We start from the raw sequence: 22,360 nt of genomic DNA, 5'->3' as shown, positions 1-22,360 counted from the left end.
GGCTTCAGCTGTCAAGTGATACTACAAGATTAATGTTATCAGTGAAAGCAAAACTGGATTACTGATGACTTCAAATCAGAAATTGATAAAGCCTGCAATACTTCATCAAACTCTTTGAAAATGCAAAGTAGTTATCAAATTCTAACCTGTCTTCAGAAACCACATTCCCTCTACAGAAGTGTAAAGACTCACTGAATTTCTTCCCCAATAAAATATCAGAAAGGGAATAATATTTTCCAAACATTTAAATTTTACTACCTCAATTAACAAAATACCTCAGCCATCTGGTACTATTAGAACCTGTTGCCCATTCAGAAGACAAAAAAAGCAGCTGGCTTTAAAACAGTGAAAATGTAGGCTATAACCCTAGCATCCTTAATCAAATTAACGTTAGACGTTTTGTCAAATTCTGACTCATATAATTAATACATCCCTGACACACGAGATATCCCTTTCCGCCTCAGTCCGAAAAGATACATATGTTTGACAAATCCTTGTCCTTACCTCCAAGTACCTTAGCTACAGGTATTCTTTCAAAACAATCCCTCCTCAGCAAAGTCAAATAAAACAAAAATAATATTTTGTTGACATTCAAGTTCTGACCTTTTGTGGGCAATAATAACATGCCACGAATACATAAAACTAAGATTCAAGTAGGGTGCAAGTTTACTGCCAGGCAGCAAACTACAACTAAAAACACGACTAAATAAAACAAATACGAATGTCACATATAGAACTCTGTGTAGGGGCCCTCTATATATTGTTTGTACATACTTCAGAACAAAGTTACAAGTTCCTGAATTATTACACAGCGCTGGATTCCATAGTAACCAGTATTACAAGTAATATGTTAGTACGTATTTATAATGTGACTAAGTATATTTTGTAAAATAGACAAACATTTAGCCCTCATTCCAACCCTGGCGGTCATGGACCGCCAGGGTGTATGGACACGGAAGCACCGCCAACAGGCTGGCGGTGCTTCAGTGCCCATTCTGACCGCGGCGGTAAAGCAGCGGTCAGAAAAGGGGATCCGGCGGTTTCCCGCCGGATTACCCCTGGCTGGGCTGAATCTCCATGGAGATTCCGACCTCCTTCCCGCCATCCTGTTTCTGGCGGTTTTTACCGCCAGGAACAGGATGGCGGGAACGGGTGTCGTGGGGCCCCAGCATGATTTTCACTGTCTGCTTAGCAGACACTGAAAATCGCGACGGGTGCAACTGCACCCGTCACACCCCTGCAACACCGCCGGCTCCGAATTATTACACAGCGCTGGATTGCATAGTAACCAGTATTACAAGTAATATGTTAGTACGTATTTATAATGTGACTAAGTATATTTTGTAAAATAGACAAACATTTAGCCCTCATTCCAACCCTGGCGGTCATGGACCGCCAGCGTGGATGGACACGGACACGGAAGCACCGCCAACAGGCTGGCGGTGCTTCAGTGCCCCATTCTGACCGCGGTCAGAAAAGGGGATTACCCCTGGCTGGGCTGAATTCCCGCCATCCTGTTTCTGGCGGTTGTCGTGGGGCCTAACAGGGCCCCAGCATGATTTTCACTGTCTGCTTGGCAGACAGTGAAAATCGCGACGGGTGCAACTGCACCCGTCGCACCCCTGCAACACCGCCGGCTCCATTCGGAGCCGGCCTCTGTGTTGCAGGGCCTTTCCCGCTGGGCCGGCGGGTGCTCCCTTGGCGGGCGCCCGCCGGCCCAGCAGGAAAGTCAGAATGGCCTCTGCGGTCTTCTGACTGCGGAGCCGGCATTTGGCGGTTCCCGCCAGGCGGGTGGCGTCCGCCGCCCGCCCGGGTCAGAATGACCCCCTTAATGTCCTGACTTTTTTTTGAGTGAAAACTGTCCTATTGGTTTCTAGATATACTAGACGTTATGCATAGATCAACGGTAACCACTACCACACCGGAGCATAAAATATCAACTAACTGCATAGCATCTCAGTGCAATGCGGTAAAAACAAATAGGTCGTGTGATTTCTTCGCACAAAGAGTCTGAGAAAAGCAGAGGAAGAAGTGCCCTACTTATCCAGTACAAAATGGTATTTATCTCTCCTGCTGGCTTTGAGAGCTTTAGAATATACTCTTGGTGACGAAGACCAAAAAAGAAAACATGTAAAAAAAGATGCCCTTATTTTTTTTCTAAAATGATGATTTCTTCATCTATTCTTGTACGATTTCTGAAAGAGGTCTCTTAAGTAGCGTGTGCTGATTAATTGGAAACTAGATCTGCACGTGTCTTAACATCAATTAAAAATTGAAAACATGCGTGGATTTTACGTCGACTTTAATGACCACTCTGTTGATTGTATTCTCAAGATCAAAAGATTTTGCTTCCCCGAGTTCTGTTTTTTTTCAGGCAGCAGAGAACTGGGGTAGAGCACGGGAGGATGGTAGGTTTGGATACTACCTGCACCAACAGACTGATGTACCGTCTTTCTGCCACTCTTATTGGTATCTTTAAAAGAGAATACTGACTTCATTAATTGTATTATTTCTTCTAGAAATAAAACAAAACACAGACATTTAGCGGACTGCTATACAAAACTGAGTGCAAAATACAAAATATTGTGGCCAAAATAACAATGAGAAACAGAGAGGAAGCACTGCATTCATATGCAGAGCTAAACAAACAAGCATTTGCAATGCAATAGGTCTCGCATTTGCTTGAGTTAGAGCTACTGACATTGTAAATCCATAACGAGACTTCTCTTGCCACACAACTTGGTCAACCCTGCCTCTTAATTTCGCCTTTTCCTGCCATATAATTGTGAGGCCTGCATATAACCAAAGCACTTCTACTTACCTTCATCCTCTATCTGCAGCAAAAAATGAAAATGTTGTCAATTAGCATCCTAATTTAAATCTGCCATGCTAATTCCAATAGAATACCACTTTCGCCACCGCACCATCAGAGTTGCTGGTTGGCTAACGCAATTTCCCAAAAAAGACATAAGACAGCCACAGAGGAGAAATAAACTAGAAGGGTCATCAAACATATCAAGAGTGTTCGAACAGTTATAGTGTAATAAGGATGTTAAATTGGCCTGACCATAGGCATGGTTAAAAGCCCACAATACTTACAACAGGTCAAAGCACTTGCGCTCTCAGCCTAAAAAGGAGGAGGTGATGTGTCTTTGTGGGGATGTCTATGTATAGGTGTGAAATGTGTGTCTGTAGATCTATTACGGCAGTGCTGAACGCTAAGCAGAAGGCAAAATAAGTGTTACAGGACCGACTGTACATAACGCGAAGGAGCATTAAATGCAGTGCAGTACTTGAAACTGACATCTCACTGTAGGCACTCAACTATTCCGGTGTGCCTGTTTGCTGCTAAGAACTGCCATTACCATCCCATTAACAGTATGGCACTCTTAATGGTAAGTGGCGGAAGATGCCCATTTGAAGCACTGAGAAGATTGTCTACGCATCGTTGTCTTTGACAGACGACTCTGGAGTAATGTGCCTGCTCCGGTCCACAGCTGGATGTACACAGCAGTAAAGCTGATTGTGGGGTTTGTCGTTGGATGTCTGTCTTGGCACACAAGTAAGGGACACTGCATGACCATTAGGAATGGGGAGTGCTGCACTCCTGTCTCCACCAGGAACGGAGAGCCGTGTGCCAGTGCAGAGCTGTTTGAGAGTAGGGGGGGGGGAGGTGCGCGCTAATAAAGTCATTTCTAAGAATTGGCAGTGCAAATGCATGGCTCTGAGTGGTCGGCTGCCATACCAGTCTGGACTGGAGGGTGGCTGCATTACACTCTGAGCATTGGGCTGGGGGCATAGCGTGCTCTCCTGGCTGTGCCATGCCTGTGCTGCAGTGCAGTTTTTTTTAAAACAACTTTAGTTTTAATTTTAAAATGTTTATAGTAGAAGCATGCAGGCGAAGAGTGAGAGTAGTGTGCAGGTTATGTGAATGGGCTTCTAAGCAGATAGTAAGTTTTGTCGTCAAAAGTGAGTTTCAAATGGGTGCCGCATAAATACGAGGTCTAGACTAGTGTCCCTCACTTTATTTGTTTTCCTCTTGGGTGCAACTTACTAGGAACTTAATTGAGGCCCCAATTACAAGTCAGGTGGCCTGACACATTATGGAGTTGGCTGGCAGACCTGACAACATACCGCCGTCCCCGCCTGGATCCTACATCCCGAAGGGCTGGTTGTAACCAGCCAGGGCAGCTCTGAACTCAGCGCTGCCCTGCTGATTACAACCTTGTGCTCTGGCAGCCTTTTCAAGGTGGTTCGAAGGCCATGAAAAGGCTGTTGAAGAAAAAAATTCAAAGGGCCTCAGTGTAGGAAAGTACCATCTTGCCTGGCATGTTACCCCCATTTTTCACTGTATATATGTTGTTTTAGTTGTATGTGTCACTGGGACCCTGTTCACCAGGGCCCCAGTGCTCATAAGTGTGCCTGAATGTGTACCTGTGTAGTGACTAACTGTCTCACTAAGGCTCTGCTAATCAGAACCTCAGTGGTTATGCTCTCTCATTTCTTTCAAATTGTCACTAACAGGCTGGTGACCAATTTTACCAATTTACATTGGCTTACTGGAACACCCTTATAATTCCCTAGTATATGGTACTGAGGTACCCAGGGTATTGGGGTTCCAGGAGATCCCTATGGGCTGCAGCATTTCTTTTGCCACCCATAGGGAGCTCTGACAATTCTTACACAGGCCTGCCACTGCAGCCTGAGTGAAATAACGTCCACGTTATTTCACAGCCATTTTACACTGCACTTAAGTAACTTATAAGTCACCTATATGTCTAACCTTTACCTGGTAAAGGTTAGGTGCAAAGTTACTTAGTGTGAGGGCACCCTGGCACTAGCCAAGGTGCCCCCACATTGTTCAGAGCCAATTCCCTGAACTTTGTGAGTGCGGGGACACCATTACACGCATGCACTACATATAGGTCACTACCTATATGTAGCTTCACAATGGTAACTCCGAATATGGCCATGTAACATGTCTAAGATCATGGAATTGCCCCCTCTATGCCATCCTGGCATTGTTGGCACAATTCCATGATCCCAGTGGTCTGTAGCACAGACCCTGGTACTGCCAAACTGCCCTTCCTGGGGTTTCACTGCAGCTGCTGCTGCTGCCAACCCCTCAGACAGGCATCTGCCCTCCTGGGGTCCAGCCAGGTCTGGCCCATGATGGCAGAACAAAGAACTTCCTCTGAGAGAGGGTGTGACACCCTCTCCCTTTGGAAAATGGTGTGAAGGCAGGGGAGGAGTAGCCTCCCCCAGCCTCTGGAAATGCTTTGTTGGGCACAGATGTGCCCAATTCCGCATAAGCCAGTCTACACCGGTTCAGGGGACCCCTTAGCCCTGCTCTGGCACGAAACTGGACAAAGGAAAGGGGAGTGACCACTCCCCTGACCTGCACCTCCCCTGGGAGGTGTCCAGAGCTCCTCCAGTGTGCTCCAGACCTCTGCCATCTTGGAAACAGAGGTGCTGCTGGCACACTGGACTGCTCTGAGTGGCCAGTGCCACCAGGTGACGTCAGAGACTCCTTCTGATAGGCTCCTTCAGGTGTTAGTAGCCTATCCTCTCTCCTAGGTAGCCAAACCCTCTTTTCTGGCAATTTAGGGTCTCTGTCTCTGGGGAAACTTTAGATAACGAATGCAAGAGCTCATCCGAGTTCCTCTGCATCTCTCTCTTCACCTTCTGCCAAGGAATCGACTGCTGACCGCGCTGGAAGCCTGCAACACTGCAACAAAGTAGCAAAGACGACTACTGCAACTCTGTAACGCTGATCCTGCCGCCTTCTCGACTGTTTTCCTGGTGGTGCATGCTGTGGGGGTAGTCTGCCTCCTCTCTGCACTAGAAGCTCCGAAGAAATCTCCTGTGGGTCGACGGAATCTCCCCCCTGCAACCGCATGCACCAAAAAGCTGCATTACCAGTCCCTTGGGTCTCCTCTCAGCACAACGAGCGAGGTCCCTCGAATCCAGCAACTCTGTCCAAGTGACCCCCACAGTCCACAGTGACTCTTCAGTCCAAGTTTGGTGGAGGTAAGTCCTTGCCTCACCTCGCTAGACTGCATTGCTGGGAACCGCAACTTTTGCAGCTACTCCGGCCCCTGTGCACTTCCGGCGGAAATCCTTTGTGCACAGCCAAGCCTGGGTCCACGGCACTCTAACCTGCATTGCACGACTTTCTAAGTTGGTCTCCGGCGACGTGGGACTCCTTTGTGCGACTTCGGATGAGCACTGTTTCACGCATCCTCGTAGTGCCTGTTTCTGGCACTTCTCCGGGTGCTACCTGCTGCTGAGAGGGCTCCTTGTCTTGCTCGATGTCCCCTCTACCTCCTGGTCTAATTTGCGATCTCCTGGTCCCTCCTGGGCCACAGCAGCATCCAAAAATGCTAACCGCACGATTTGCAGCTAGCAAGGCTTATTGGCGTTCTTTCGGCGGGAAAGCACTTCTGCACAACTCTCCACGGCGAGAGGGATCCGTCTACCAAAGGGGAAGTCTCTAGCCCTTTTCGTTCCTGCAGAAACCTCTGCTTCTTCTGTCAAGTAGAAACTTCTTGGCATCCACAGCTGGCATTTCCTGGGCATATGCCCATCTCCGACTTGCTTGTGACTTTTGGACTTGGTCCCCTTGTTCCACAGGTACCCTAGATTGGAAATCCATCGTTGTTGCATTGTTGGTTTGTGTCTTTCCTGCATTATTCCTCTAACACGACTTCTTTGTCCTTAGGGGAACTTTAGTGCACTTTGCACTCACTTTTCAGGGTCTTGGGGAGGGTTATTTTTCTAACTCTCACTATTTTCTAATAGTCCCAGCGACCCTCTACAAGGTCACATAGGTTTGGGGTCCATTCGTGGTTCACATTCCACTTTTGGAGTATATGGTTTGTATTGCCCCTATCCCTATGTGTCCCCATTGCATCCTATTGTAACTATACATTGTTTGCACTGTTTTATAAGACTATACTGCATATTTTTGGTATTGTGTATATATATCTTGTGTATATTTCCTATCCTCTCACTGAGGGTACACTCTAAGATACTTTGGCATATTGTCATAAAAATAAAGTACCTTTATTTTTAGTATAACTGTGTATTGTGTTTTCTTATGATATTGTGCATATGACACTAAGTGGTACTGTAGTAGCTTCACACGTCTCCTAGTTCAGCCTAAGCTGCTCTGCTAAGCTACCATTATCTATCAGCCTAAGCTGCTAGACACCCTATACACTAATAAGGGATAACTGGGCCTGGTGCAAGGTGCAAGTACCCCTTGGTACTCACTACAAGCCAGTCCAGCCTCCTACACTCAGGGGAGCCCTGCCCAGCACCCATGAAATATACGCTGCCTGCTGTGCAGACAGTGCACATTTCAAGGGTGCTGGTGTGCCCTGAGTGTGACAGCATTGCCACCAGCTCTATTATGAGCCACAGGCAATGCTGCCCCACCTTTCCCACTGGGCTGACCGGCACAAACCTTGCTTTCCACCGGTCAGCCCAGTCAGAAAATCATAAAGTGGCCTGCGGGGAGGTTGCCAGCACTCCCATCATGAGTTTGGTGGACAGATGTTTCTGTTCGCCAAACTCATAATCACCCACTCTGGTAGGTTTGGCTCCTGTGTTAAGTTTCCCTTACCGTCAATTCCTGTCCTGCCCACTTTTGACTGTTTGTCTGCCATTGTTGCCTCAGGTTTTGGTGTCCCTTTGAGTTGCTAAGGCTTTGCCTCGGAGTCCTTTTATTGATCATTTCATTTTGAGGAGCCCAGCTGTTAGCTCTATGTCCATCCTTACTGGAAGGACGTATCTGACAACACCCCTTTCTCTGTTGTTTCTCTTACCCCCAAATTTCACCCACATATGCCTATGTGGACCAGGTGTGTTTACCACTGAGTGTATTTCAGTGTAGGTGAGGACTTATGTCAGAGTGCCATTGTGTGTCTTTTATTGTCTTACTGTTAGAAATTGTATATCTGGTTGGCAGTCAGCTTGCACTCTGTCCAAGCAGGAACTCTCACTCTAGTCATGGTGAGGGAGATACACACCTAGGATAACCCCTGCTCACCCCCTTGGCACAAGCAGTCAGGCCTATCTGAGAGGCAATGTGTAAAGTATTTGTACCAACACACAGAGTAACACAGTGAAAACACTACAAAATGGGCACACCACCAGCTTAGAAAATAGCCAATTTTTATCTAAATCAAACAAGACCAGAACAACAAAAATCCAACATACAGGCAAAGATATGAATTTTCAAAGATTAAACTTCAATGTAGCACTTAGAAACACAAATGCTTCAATTTGGTGTTATCACTGAGTCGTGACGGAGTTGTTCCTTACAATGTGACTCCATTGGCACCGGTCACGAAGTCACACGGACCCCCAGGTACAGTACCCTTTAAAAATGAGGAAACAAGTCAGTGCACGGGGTTGGGGATCGACGCTGGATCCGGTGCTGCGAAGCAGAGGAGCGGACGGGTCAGTGCAAGGCATTGGGTCCTTGTTGGGGAGCTGTGGAGGTGAGGCGGCGTTGGGGGAAGCATAGGTTCCTTACAATTCGGGCGGGGTCGATGTCCAGCGGTCAAGTCGCAGTGGCGCAACCTCATGGGGTCGTGGTCACGCCACGAGGTTGCAGGCGCCGCAGCGGAGTCGGGTGTCACGGACATTGGTGACACAGCACTTCGGACTCATAGAGTCGTGGACGTCAGAGAGGCTACAGCACTTGGGTTTTCTTGGTTTTGCACCAGCTTCTCCTTTCAAGGGCCCAGTGGCTGGATTAGGTACCACTTGGCAGGGAAGGAGTCTCAGCAAGAGAGCCCTGGTGCTGGCAGAGTAAGTCTTTGTTGGCCCTGAGACTTCAGAACAGGGGGCAACCTCAGTCCAAGCCCTTGAAGAAACTTCACAAGCACAATACATAGCAAAGTCCAGTCTTTGCCCCCTCTAAGGCAGAATCAGTAACTGCAGGCTGATCAGCAAAGCACACAAAGGAAAGGGGCAGTACTCCTCCTCCAGCACTTCAGCTCTTCTCCTTGGCAGAGGTTCCTCTTGATCCAGACGTTTTCTAAAAGTCTGGAGTTTTGGGTTCACTACTTATACTCCTTTCTGCTTTTGAAGTAGGCAAACTTCAAAGGAAAGTCTCAGTTATTCACAAAATCCTGCCATACCCAGCCCTGGCTCCAGACACACACCAGGGGGTTGGAGACTGCATTGTGTAAGGACAGGCACAGCCCTTTCTTGTTTAAGTGTCAGCTCATCCCTCCCCACTCTAAATCAGGAGACTCATCAGGATTTGCAGGCTACACCCCAGCTCGCTTTCTCACTGTCTACAGGGAAATCATAAACAGCCCAACTGTCATTCTGACCCAGACGTGGATTCCACAAGCAGGCAGAGGCACATAATGGTTAAGGAAGAAAGTGCCCTCTTTCTAAAAGTGGCATTTGCCAACTGACAAGCTAAAAACCTACTTTACCAAAAGGTGTATCTTTAAATTGCAAGTTCCGAGACCCCAAACTCTAAATCCCCACCTGCTCCCAATGGGAAGCTGCACTTAAAAGATATTTAAAGGCAGTCCCAATGTTACCCTATGGGAGAGATAGGCCTTACAATACTGAAAATCAAATTTGGCAGTATTTCACTATCAGGATATGTAAACACATCCGTACATATTGTACCTTTAACATACACTGCACCCTGCCTTTGGGGCTACCTAGGGCCTACACTAGGAGTGCCTTACATGTACAAAAATGGAAGGTTTGGGCCTGGCAAGTGGGTACACTTGCCAGGTTGAATTGTTAGTTTAAAACTGCACACAGAGACACTGCAATGGCAGGTCTGAGCCATGTTCACAGGGCTACTCATGTGGGTGGCACAATCAGTGCTGCGGGCCCACTGGTAGCATTTGATTGACAGGCCCTGGGCACCTCTATTGCATCTTACTAGGGACTTACTAGTAAATCAAGTATGCACATCAGGGAATAGCCAATTATACATACAGTTTACACAGAGAGCACTTGCACTTTAGCACTGGTCAGCAGAGGTAAAGAGTCCAGAGTACCAAAAACCAGCAAAAACAATGTCCAGCACACAGTCACAACATAGGAAGCAGAGGCAAAAAGACAGGGGGGACTACACCAAGTGTGAAAGGTCTAAAACGTACCATAACAGATTGCTAGAGCAAATGGGCTCTGATGTAAATCCTCTCCAGGCAGTGGGACAGCCCATCACCAAGATCCAGGAAAAACTAGGACAGGCATGGAAAGAGAGGATCTTCTTTTTATCTAATTTAAACAAATTAAGCAGCACAGAAGTGGAAGGGAGAGAACAGAGTAGCAGCTATGGATAATTACCAGGGGCAAGTAGTGCTACTCCTGGGGACCATTTTTGGGAAATTACAAAATTGCAGCAGTTAAATGCTGAGGCAGCATAGATAGATGAAGCGGCACCCTTTATCAAGGGTTTCAGAACACAATTAAAAAATCCCTATGGGGAATGGTAAATAGACCCCCCCCCCACAAATAAGGCCTGCATTGATTTGACACCTCAAATTGATGCTCAGATTTGAATCAGAAGAGCCAAGAAGAGATTGGGAGAACCTAAAAAATTTGACCAGTTCCCCAAAAAGGTTAAAATGAAAGGTACAGGAATAGAATCAATGCTGATTGGTAAGTAAAGATGTGCATTAAACTGATGAGAGAGATAGAGAAGGAGAAGAGAGTTGTTATGTCTCTATTTTGGATGAAAGGGCCATTTTGTTTTCAATTGTCTGCAGACAGACCAATCTTGATGGGAAATCCAAGGTTGAATAAAGTGAGTGATTTCAGTATCGCTGCTAAAAAGACCCATTTTATGTTGACAATTACCTTAGCCACTGAGAAGGGACCTGCATCAGTTGGTTGTGGCCTTGATTGATTTTGGAGAAAGTGGAAACTTCTGGAGCATATGGAAAGTAGGGATTCTAGAGAATATAGAATAAGGGACATTTTGCATGTCTTGAGAGGGTTTCAATTATGATGAAAACCAGAGATGGGCATCCTTAGTGTCTGATCTTATTGATTTCCTAAACTTTACTATAATACTAGGGACTCATTGGTAATTGGTGCAAAACCCTTCAATAGATTGCCAAAAAGAATGTATTCCATTTACTTGAAAATGTTATCAAGAGGCTTGTCTTCTCCCAGAATAGTAGAATACTAGATATTCAGTAGTTTGCAGTTCTTTGTAAACAAAGTATGAACAGAATAAGATTTCTGAAAAGTAAAAACAGTTTGCAGACATATTTATTGTTTTCCCCACACCAGGAATATGATTGCCCTGCTGATCTGATTCCAGAACCAAAGTTCCCTCATGAGTGCATGTGTCCGTTTAGAATAAAAGAGGGAGGGTATTGAAGAAATAATTGAATGAAAAAGTAAAGAAAGGGTTTATTTGTCATTCGACATGTCTGGGCTGGGGTCCTCGTTTTTTTCATACCGAAGGAGGATGGCGATAATCACCACTCTATTGATTATGAAGAGTTGAATAACATTACTATCAGTAACCTATATTCATTTCTGTTAACATAAGTTTTGGTAGATCAAATAAAAGATGTCTGTGTTTTCTGAAAATTCGATTTAGGGGAGCATATAATCTTGGTCTAATCTGTAAAAGGGACAAATAAAAGTCTGCATTAAACATGTACTATGACCACGTTGACTATCTAATGATACTTTTTGGGCTTTGTAATGCCCATGGTGCATTCCAGCATTCTGTTATTGACATCTTTCGGGATATCTTGGACATCTAGGTATCCACGTATCCTTATTTTTTTTTAAATGCTGGAAGATCATCAACAGCAGGCAGAAAAGGTCCTAACGTGATTCAAGAATTCCTTGTATAAATAACTAGAAAAATGTTGTGTTGTACAACCCACAGTATCCTTTTTTGGCTTTCAGATCTCTAGGGAAGGAATTGAGATTGAAGATACCAAGGTTCATGCAGTAAAAGTAAAGCTTACACCAAAGTTTGTTAAAGAATTGTAAAGGTTTTAGGCTTTGCAATTTTTTTATCAGCAGGTTATAAGAGATCTCTCAACCACTGTTTCACCAATAACCTTGTTGACTAAGAAGAATATAAAGTTTCAGTGAGATGAAGAGCAGAAATCAATATTTCGGAGGTTGAAAGAAACATTTACTTCTTCTCCAAAAGGCAATTTATTGCTTTTAATTGTTGAGGCGAATGCCTCCTCACAAGAAATTGGAATACTTATTTCACAGAGTTATACTCTGCAGTATTCCGGCAGCAGAAGGAATTAGACCATTTATGACAGAGAACTCCTGAACATTAAAGAAGCTTATCAGCATTTGAGGCATTGCTTGGTTTGGACTGATTTCAAGAACTTAGAATATGTTAAGGCAATGAAAACTTTCAATCCCAGGTTGTCGCGTAGGCTCTCATTAACTTAATGAGACTACTGGATTTTGAGCAACAAGATCGTCCACGATGTGGGGGACTGAGTCTAGTCCACAGTAGATGACGCTTGTCACTCCAAATCCGGGTTTTGCTTCGGCTAACTAGCAGTGCCTCATCTCTCCCAAATGGTAGAGACAATTGGGCAGCCGAGCGCATGACATCTCAGTACTTCTCAGGGAAGTCGTGGTCACTCAGGTCACAACCGGTTCTCAAATACACAGTGCGGTCTCATATATAAATGACAATAGAGGCAGTATAACTTTTAAGCATTGGTTTAATAAAACAACTGCATTTTGGATAACAAAGCGTGAGCCGCAATAACCAGAACTACACAACACAATAATATTAAAATAGTAACGATGAGAGTGAAGCACAAGAATAAGGCTATCATATTGCCGCTAGATTATTCTCTCTCTAAGTTACATTTCGAGCACAGCATGTTAAGCTCGAAGTCTGCCTTTCAGGTTCCCCCGGGAGGACATCGACCATCATACCTGAGCAAAGGCCTGTAATCTGCATCAGCATCTGCAACGGGGCATTCAGCATACAGTTGTGGTTCCCTGGCTGGAATCTCCCTCTTGACGTGTACTAGGACTAGAAAGTGTTTTTATAACTAACACGCAGATGTTCTAAGAAAATGTCCCTATGCAGGGATGTGTATTTTCTATGAATGCTGGAGACTAAACTTCTAACACGTTTACCGGCAATGTACCAGACTGTAGCCTTGACTGAAGCACAGGGCGATCAAGAATGCATTATTTGAGAACACAGTGCTGAACTAAGCTAAACAGTGTGATAGAAGAAATTAAAACAAGACCGTAAAAACTGGTTATTGTAAAATAACAGTGCGAAGCTGAATAAAATATATCTAGGGCAAAGTGCACAGTGGCCTAGTATGTTAAACTAACGTGCATGGAGCTATACTTAAAATGGCTACACTACAAGGTATGCAAGATGGAATTTATTATTTTTAAGATTTGACTATTGCATAATGTATCATTCTAGAAAGAGACTGTTCGAAAATGGGTTATTGGTAAGGGCAGGTAAGTACCTACACTTAGCAATAGGCCACCAACCTACACTTAGGTCCATTTAGGTCTCAGTAAATTAAACCCAGCTCAACCCTTGGTAGCTTGGCAATGAGCGACAAGGCTTAACTTAGGAGACAGAGTGTAAAGCATTCAAATATCACAAAACAGTAATGAAATAAAACACAGGAAACAGTTTAAAATCCAGAACCAATTTAGAAACATAGATTATATTTTTATCTTTACAATGACACAAAAACGAATAAAATCGGGTAAGGGGAACCAGAGATATGAATTTTTAAAGAATTATTGTTTTCTAGCACCTAGTAACAAAAAGCACCAATCTGGTCATCTGGTCACACCTCGACCGGGGCAAAGTCAAAGTTTAAGGCCGACCGTGATGGAGCCCGGCTCGGCTACAGCCCACGGGAGGCCTCGGTCATAAGTTTACCTTCAGAATTAGTTGTTTTTCTGAAGATTTTCTTCAGCGGGACGAACCTGCCTGTCCAATCTGACCTCCTGGAACTCTTCTCCGGATACTCGGCGCGGGAGCCCTCAGTGGTTATTTTTACCTTCGGATTTTGTTGTTTTTTCGAGCTGAAAATCCTTCGACCGGGGTAAACCTGGATCTTGATCCGACGTCCTTGGAGCCCTCCTCGGATATGCTGGCTGGGAGGACCCGGTCAACTTCCTCCGTTCGGACTTAGGGCCAGATGTAGGTACACAGCAAATTGCGAGTCCTTCCGACTCGCAATTTGCAACTCACAATTTGCTATGCAGAAAGGTGTCTCAGACACCTTCTGCGACTCGCTATGGGGTCGCAAAGACCCACCTCATGAATATTAATGAGGTGGGTCGCAGTTTGCGACCCCATAGCGAGTCTAGGCACTCACGGGGATGGTGGCCTGCTGGAGACAGCATACCACCATGTCCGTGACTGCTTTTAAATAAAGCAGTTTTTTCTTCTATATGCAGCCCGTTTTCCTTAAAGGAAAACGAGCTGCACATAGAAAAAAATACTGAAACCTTTTGTTTCGGTTTTTTTCAGAGTAGGCAGTGGTCCATAGGCCCACTGCCTGCTCTGAAAAAATAATTTTGTGATCATTCACAAAGGGGAAGGGGTCCCATGGGGACCCCTTCCCGTTTGCGAATGATTTACCATCCACTTCAAGTGGATGGTAACTGCAAGTTGATTTGCGACCGCTTTTGCGGTCGCAAATCAACTTACATCGCGGTGCGAGTCGCAAATAGGAAGGGAACACCCCTTCCTATTTGCGAGTCGGAAACACATTTTGCGAGTCGGTTCCGACTCGCAAAATGTGTTTCTGCATCGCGTGCGGGCATTAGCGCCTCGCAAACGGCGTTTTTCGCCGTTTGCGAGGCGCTAATGCCTTGCTACATCTGGCCCTTTGTCTCTTTTTGGGAGATTTTCTTCACCGGAACGAACCTGCAAGTCAGGCCGGGTCGCGGTTGAGGCAAGCTGGCTAGAGTTGCCGCGGCAGGTCGGTCCCTCTATGGAGCTTTTTTTCAAAAGTTCTCCAAACTTCTCTAAACTTCAGGATCTTCTTCTAGATGTTCCTTTAAGGTTCTTGTGAGGTCCACAGCTCACCCCAAGGTTCCAGAAGCTCTGAGATGATCCTTGGGGGTGTGGACTACAACTTCCAGAATGCACCTGGCGCAAACTCCTGTTTGGCCACTGGACAGTAGTCAGCTGGGTGGTTTCTTCAGGACTTGGTGCAGGGGACTCTGGTTAGCAATTTTTCACCTGTAGCAAACAGGGAGTCCCTCCTTGAACCAGTTGAAGCCAGACAAAGTCCTTCTTGTGGTGAAGCCCAAGTGTGCAGCTGGTGCAGTCCTTCAGAGTGCAGGGTCCAGGTGCAGGCCAGGGGTCTAGCAGGGCAGTCCTTCTTCTCCTGTGGTTCTTCCTTGTTGAAATCTGATGGGGATCTGAGGTGTGAGTGCAGGTCTGCCAGTTTTATCCCTGCTCCTGGGTGAAATACAGGGGGGTCCTGGTTCTCCAATCAGGTGCAGGGTCCTTCCCCCTATGATGACCACTTCCTCAGAATTGTGGCAAAAATCAGTCCCAGGGAGCAACATTCCTCAAAAATCCATCATGGCGGAAAGTGATTTTTGGAGGTTACATCTGGCTGAGCCCACCCACTGGTGTGGCTAAAAATCCTAAACACAGGCCTCTCCTGCCCTCTCCTAATCTAATCAAGGGGGCACCTAATTGTCTGGGTTTGCAGGATGTGGGGCTGTTGCTGGGTTGCTCCAAATGTCCTTCTCTGCCTTTGAAGACCAGTTTGGCAGCCCTCCCCCTTCCTGCCTCATCATCTGCTGAGGGGAGATCTCCTCCCACAGGCACATCTCTTTGTGTGAAGCCAGGCCACTTCACACCTCATCAAGGCCACCTGGCTAGGCTGCCAGAGGCTGGTCAATCAGAGCACAGCAGCAAAAACACTGCAGGGCTGAAGTTGGCAACTTTTCAGGTAAAGTTTAAAACTCTTTACCTGAACAAGTTATATTAAATCCAACAACTGGAAGTTGTGGGATTTATTATAACAAACAATTTGATACCAAACTCTTGGTATGCGTTACTTAAGGGGACTTTTAAAATTAAGATAAAGGGGGTTATTCCAACTTTGGAGGAGGTGTTAATCTGTCCCAAAAGTGACGGAAAAGTGACGGATTTACCACCAGCCGTATTACGAGTCCATTATATCTTATGGAACTCGTAATACGGCTGGTGGTATATCCGTCACTTTACCGTCACTTTTGGGACGGATTAACACCTCCTCCAAAGTTGGAATAACCCCCAAAGTCTCCCCGTTCTAGCCTATTGAGGCCATTCACTACAATGAGGGAAAAACAAATTTGGCTGTTTTACCTCACCAGGGCTTATAAAACTATTTTTATAAGGTCCCGGCTTATAGTGACATGGCACCCAGCCCTAGGGGCACATAGGGCACACCTTAGGGGTGACTTATATGTAAAAATAAGGTAGTTTCAGACTTTGGAACTACTTTTAATTCCAAAGTCGAATTTGCATGTAAGTTTAATTAAAAAGCAGCCAGCAAGGCAGGCCTGCCTTTAAAATGACACTGGGCACCTCAGCGGTGCACCTATGGGGGCACTACCTATGCTGGGGTCCCTAAACCTCCATGCCATACCATATACTAGGGACTTATAGGTAGGTTAACTTTGGCAATTATAATTAGCCTAATTTGCATATCCACTTTACACAGACACTGGCCCTGGGACTGGTAAGCAGTACCCAGGGCACAGCCAAGAGTCGGTAACCACCAGTACCTGTCCAAAAAGTGTGGGGGTGCCCAGGGCAAAAAGGAGAACTTTCCTACAGAGACATAAGAAGGTGGATGCCTTGTAAAAACAGAAAGTGGACGAAGTAACCACATTTACCAGATCTAACTTCCATATTAATTGCAAAAGCCCCATCATACAATGAATCTAAAAGATTTATTTTAGAAGTGAAATGTGAACAATACTGTCTATACAAAGGATGGATAAGAAATATCCAGAAAAGAGTTGCCTAAAACTTTGGGGGTGATTCTAAGTCTGGCGGGCGGCGGAGGCCGCCCGCCAGACTTCCCCCTCCAAAATACCGCTCCGCGGTCGAAAGACCGCTGAGGGTATTTTGGGTTTTGCACTGGGCTGGCGGGCGACCGCCAAAAGGCCGCCCGCCAGCCCAGTGCAAAACTACCTTCCCACGAGGACGCCGGCTCCGAATGGAGCCGGCGGAGTGGGAAGGTGCGACGGGTGCAGTGGCACCCGTCGCGAATTTCACTGTCTGCAATGCAGACAGTGAAATTCTTTGTGGGGCCCTCTTACGGGGGCCCCTGCAGTGCCCAGGCCATTGGCATGGGCACTGCAGGGGCCCCCAGGGGCCCCACGACAACCCATACCACCATCCTGTTCCTGGCGGGCGAACCGCCAGGAACAGGATGGCGGTATGGGCTGTCAGAATCCCCATGGCGGCGCAGCGAGCTGCGCCGCCATGGAGGATTCAATTGGGCAGCGGAAAACCGGCGGGAGACCGCCGGTTTTCCACTTCTGACCGCGGTCAAACCGCCGCGGTCAGAATGCCCAGCGGGGCACCGCCAGCCTGTTGGCAGTGCCCCCGTCATTTTAGCCCTGGCGGTCTTGGACCGCCAGGGTTAAAATGACCCCCTTTGTCTTTTCTTTAGAACATATAGGTGGTCATTACAACCCTGGCGGTCGGTGTTAAAGCGGCGGTAAAACCGCCAACAGGCCGGCGGAAAGAAAATTGGAATCACGACTGTGGCGGAAAGCACCAACATGGACAGACACTTTAACACTCCGACCGCCAAGGCGGTACATACAAACACCGCGGCGGTAACCGCCAACAGACAGGCGGAGGACAATGTACCGCCCACAGAATTACAACAGTCAAATCCGCCACCTTTTCCGGGGCGGATTCACCGCAAACAAAAACACGGCAGAAACAGGACTTGGAAGGGAAAACGCTCACCTCTACACACCCCACGAGGAATCAGGGCGCCATGGAACCCGAGCTCCAGATACTGCCAGCCTTTATCTTCTTGCTTCTCTACCAGGAACAACAAAGATGGCGGCGAAGACCACGGTGAGTACTGCACCTACAACACAGGGGAGGGGAGAGGGAAAAGAGAGTGACACACACACGCAACACGCAACACCCCCACCCCCACCCTCACCCACGACAACACACACACTAATAAATCATGATACATTACAGTTACACCCCCAACCCTCCCTGGAAGAATGCAAGGACAAAAGGAAATGAGTCGAATTATTGTAATATATTAAAATACATGAATCAAAAATATGTACATATATAAAGATATTTACACTATAAACAAATATATACACCAAGAATACAAGTCCAAGGGATTCCATCATCATAGTCCGTGGACCCCTGGGCCCAAAATGCATGGGCGAGGCCCACACTCATTACCCGAACAAGACAGAGAGAACACTGCTGGGGCATCAGATAGAAATAAAACAGGCACCTCAGGGGGAAGGGAAGAGGGGGCACCTCAGCCGGATGAGTGCACGATGCCAGATCCACGAGGGGGCTCCATGCCCACTGCTTTATCCTGGGGTGTGCAAAGCCACAGTCTCTCAAGTCTCTCCAGTGGGTGGGTTGCCCACTGCTTTATCCTGGGGCGTGCAAAGCCACAGTCTCTCAAGTATCTCCAGTGGGTGGGTTGCCCACTGCTTTATCCTGGGGCGTGCAAAGCCACAGTCTCTCAAGTCTCTCCAGTGGGTGGGTTTCCCACTGCTTTATCCTAGGAAGTGCAAAGCCACAGTCTCTCAAGTCTCTCCAGTGGGTGGTTTGCCCACTGCTTTATCCAGGGGAGTGCAAAGCCACAGTCTCTCAAGTCTCTCCAGTGGGTGGGTTGCCCACTGCTTTATCCTGGGGAGTGCAAAGCCACAGTCTCTCAAGTCTCTACAGTGGGTGGGTTGCCCACTGCTTTATCCAGGGGAGTGCAAAGCCACAGTCTCTCAAGTCTCTACAGTGGGGGGGTTCCCACTGCTGCATCCTGGGGAGTGCAAAGCCACAGTCTCTCAAGTCTCTCCAGTGGGTGGTTTGCCCGCTGCTTTATCCTGGGGAGTGCAAAGCCACAGTCCCTCAAGTCTCTCCAGTGGGTGGTTTGCCCACTGCTTTATCCTGGGGAGTGCAAAGCCACAGTCTCTCAAGTGGATAACAGTCTCCACTGGTTCTGGAGGGGGCCTGGTGCCCAGAGTGCTTCATCCTGCCAAGGACTCAGGTAGTGGATGTGATACTCCACTGGTTCTGGAGGGGGCATGGTGCCCAGAGTGCTTCATCCTGCCAAGGACAGAGGTAGAGGATGTGATACTCCACTGGTTCTGGAGGGGGCCTGGTGCCCAGAGTGCTTCACCCTGCCAATGACTGAGGTAGTGGATGTGATACTCCACTGGTTCTGGAGGGGGCCTGGTGCCCAGAGTGCTTCATCCTGCCAAGGACAGAGTTAGTGGATGTGATACTGCACTGGTTTTGGAGGGGGCCTGGTGCCCAGAGTACTTCATCCTACCAGGGACTGAGGTAGTAGATGTGATACTCCACTGGTTCTGGAGGGGGCATGGTGCCCAGAGTGCTTCATCCTGCCAAGAACAGAGGTAGTGGATGTAAATCTCCACTGGTTCTGGAGGGGGCTTTGTGTCCAGAGTGCTTCATCCTGCCAAGGACTGAGGTAGTGGATGGATCTCTCCACTGGTTCTGGAGGGGGCTTTGTGCCCAGAGTGCTTCATCCTGCCAAGGACTGAGGTAGTGGATGGATCTCTCCACTGGTTCTGGAGGGGGCTTTGTGCCCAGAGTGCTTCATCCTGCTCGTGGCGGCCTCAGTAGCATCTGAATCTTTGGCGCTTACTGGCCTGCGGTGCTTGTTGCAGCGGTGTCCTGTTCAGTGGTGCTGGTGGCGGCGGTGTCCTTGGCAGCGGTGCTGGTGGCGGGGGTGTCCTTGGCAGTGGTGCTGGTGGCGGCGGTGTCCTGTTCAGCGGTGCTGGTGGCAGCAGTGTCCTTGGCAGCGGTGCTGGTGGCGGCGGTGTCCTGTTCATCGGTGATGGTGGAGGCGGTGTCCTGTTCAGCGGTGCTGGTGGCGGCGGTGTCCTTGGCAGCGGTGCTTGTGGCGGTGTTATCCTTGGCAGCGGTGCTGGTGGCGGCGGTGTCCTGTTCAGCGGTGCTGGTGGCGGCGGTGTCCTTGGCAGCGGTGCTGGTGGCAGCGGTGTCTTTGGTAGCGGTGCTGGTGGCGGCGGTGTCCTTGGCAGCGGTGCTTCTTGTGGTCTTGTCCGCCGTGCAGGTTTTCCCAGACTTGCCGGTTTTACTGTGCGGCGCAGCTGTATCCACACTCCCAAGTGTACCCCTGGGAGCGGCTTTGGTGGCAGATTTATTTACTCTCTCCCGCCGGGCACTGGCCAACTTTTATGCTTTTGAGGTGGGGGACTGTCCGTGATCTGGCTCCTTGCCACACTGGCTGCCCTGCTGCCTGGCGCACTCCAGAAGCCGGTTACTACTGGCACCACTGTTCCCGCAGATGTTGTGGCTGAGGTGCTGGGTTGGGACCTGGAGAGGTGGGCCCTAGGAGACTGAAGGGGTGGGGGAGGTGAGGGAAAGAGGTCAACGTTGGACAGGAAAGGTTTTTTGGGCACACTTGGACCGGTATATGGAGGGGGTTTGGGAGTGGAGGAAGAGGAAGTGGTTGTAGGAGGTGTAAGTTTGCTGACTTTGGGTGAAGGTGCATGGGCCTGAGGCTGTTGTGAAGTGGATGGCTGTTGGGTGGGTGTGTGGCTGCATTTGTGCACCTTGGGAGGTGGGCTCACAGACACACTGGGAGAGGACACAGGGGATGTGTGAATGGTAGTGGGGGTGGTGAGTGCACGTGAGCGGGGTGTGGTGGTGGGTGTGCTGGTGATGGAGGTAGTGGCTGACGATGTAGTGCATGCAGGTGTGAGTGGAGACGAGACAGGGAGGGAGGAGGGAGACGAGGAGGAGGGGGACACAATGGAGGCAGTGGATGTTGGTATGTCTGCATGTGTATGATGCTCGCGTGAGTGCCTGTGGGATGTGTGGTGCTTATGTTTTCCTGAGCTTCCCTTGTGTGTTGACGTGTGTGCATGCTGGTCTGATGGTGTGCTTGGGATAGGCTGAGGTACAGGGGTTTGGGTCTGGGTGGAGGAAGTTGGAGGGGGGAGGCTAGAGACAGGGACAATGGCTGCCATCAGTGCTGAGGCCAGAGTCTGAAATGCTCGCTGTTGGGCTGCCTGACCAGAATGAATGCCCTCCAGGTATGCATTGGTTTGTTGCAACTGCCTCTCTACACCCTGGATGGCATTCAAAATGGTAGACTGCCCAACAGTGAGGGACCTGAGGAGGTCAATGGTCTCCTCACTGAGGGCAGCACGGGTGACAGGGGCAGGGACTGAGGTGCCTAGGGCGAAGGTGATGCCCACCCTCCTGGGTGAGCGGCAACGGGGCACACGCTGAGGGGCTGCTGGGAGGGCGGTTCTGGTAGGGGGGGTGGTGGCTGTACCTGTAGATGCGGGGGCACAGATGGTCCTGTCCCCGCCGTGGAGCTCCCCTCGCCCTCCGTCCCACTGGTGAATTCAAACTCCGTTGTGTCGCCCTCCAGGGCCATGTGGGATGCAGCTCCCTCCTGCTCCGGTGCCACTGCTCCTCCGCCTGATGATGCTAATGCACACAAGAACAGGAAGACCACAAAAAGGGGGGGAAGCCAGAAGAAAGACATGTTGAGTGCATGCAATACCTCTACCGTTGGCAGACACTACATACACAGAAGACCCCTGCACTACGCCGTGCACTTCGAGTTCCCTAATCAATCACAGGGACATTGGTTACAAGGCATGCCCGATTGCTGTACACATGGATGTCACAAGAGCCTGACTAGGTGTAGTTGGCTCTGTACACAGGTGGGGTGGTGTGCCACAGGGCCTGCCTTCAGAAGGGACCTTGCCTACTAAACTCGCCCTGGCCTAGGGAAACCCACAGCCCACCTCCCCCACCCAGACACCTACAATGCGCGCTGAATCAGCTGAATGAGAGTGTACTCACCCCCTTGTGGCTGCTGTGATGGCCTCAAGCGCCCATCCAACTCCGGGTACGCCACCGCCAGGATCCGGAACATCAGGGGGGCCATGGTGCGATGGGCACCCCACCCCTTCCAGACTGAGGTCACAGCAGCACTTGCAGTGTAGGTCCTCTCCTGTTGAAGATCAGGTATCAGGTAATTGAACAGAGAGAAAATGGCGGTCACATCCGCGGCGGTGCGTACTGTCACCGCCGGCGTACATCGTCATTGGCTCCTGGGACCCATAGGGTCCAATGTTAACCAATGCA

Source organism: Pleurodeles waltl, chromosome 8 (assembly GCF_031143425.1).
Source record: "Pleurodeles waltl isolate 20211129_DDA chromosome 8, aPleWal1.hap1.20221129, whole genome shotgun sequence".
NCBI classification, from domain to species: Eukaryota; Metazoa; Chordata; class Amphibia; order Caudata; family Salamandridae; genus Pleurodeles; species Pleurodeles waltl.
This window is presented reverse-complemented; position numbering follows the sequence as displayed.